Source organism: Tupaia chinensis, unplaced genomic scaffold, assembly GCF_000334495.1.
Source record: "Tupaia chinensis unplaced genomic scaffold, TupChi_1.0 Scaffold000098_2, whole genome shotgun sequence".
Taxonomy (NCBI): domain Eukaryota; kingdom Metazoa; phylum Chordata; class Mammalia; order Scandentia; family Tupaiidae; genus Tupaia; species Tupaia belangeri.
The window spans coordinates 2,956,525-2,957,232 of record NW_006159561.1 but is presented as its reverse complement, the minus strand read 5'-3'; positions in this window follow the sequence as shown (position 1 = coordinate 2,957,232).

Below are 708 nucleotides of genomic sequence, written 5' to 3'. Positions count from 1 at the left end.
AGGCCAAATCCAAATCCAAGTGCCCTTTCCCTCCTTTCTATCTATACTCACACTCACACTCTCGGTAAGAAGTGGAGAAGCAATCAAGGTTTCTACTGGGACAAGGAGCTCTGTGGATCTTGGTTGTGCTGTCTCTATCTATGCATGGTAGTTACCAGAAAGAAAAGATAAAGCAAAATGGCAAAACACTACAGAATTCCCAAGAAATTCTTTAACTAGTAGGCATAGTACAATGAAGTTGGTTTACAAACTAAGACCATAAGTTTGTGACTTCATTTGTTGACTGTACTACTGGGGCCAAATTACCTCATATACCCCTCAAAGTAGAACTTAGGATAGTATTAGTTTTCTGGTTCTTTAATTATGCCAATAATGTAAAGTAGAATGGAGTGCAGACCCCAATAAATGGGCAATGAGCCCCAAATGATTCCATCTCAGGGAAGTCCTCTGTTCTGGTGGGTTGACTCCATCCATCCATGTATGTAGCTTCCACATCCCACATTCCTGGGATCATCACAAGATCAAAACATCAGGCCCTCCTCCAGCTTTCTACCATTCCCAGTATTACTCCTGAACTTCCCGCCTTACCACATTCTGTTTTGACTACCATGAATTTCCACACTGTCCGAACAAACACATTATATATAACCTAACACATTTCCTTCCACTGATATAGTAGTTTTCTGTTCTTATCAATATTGCCCAGCA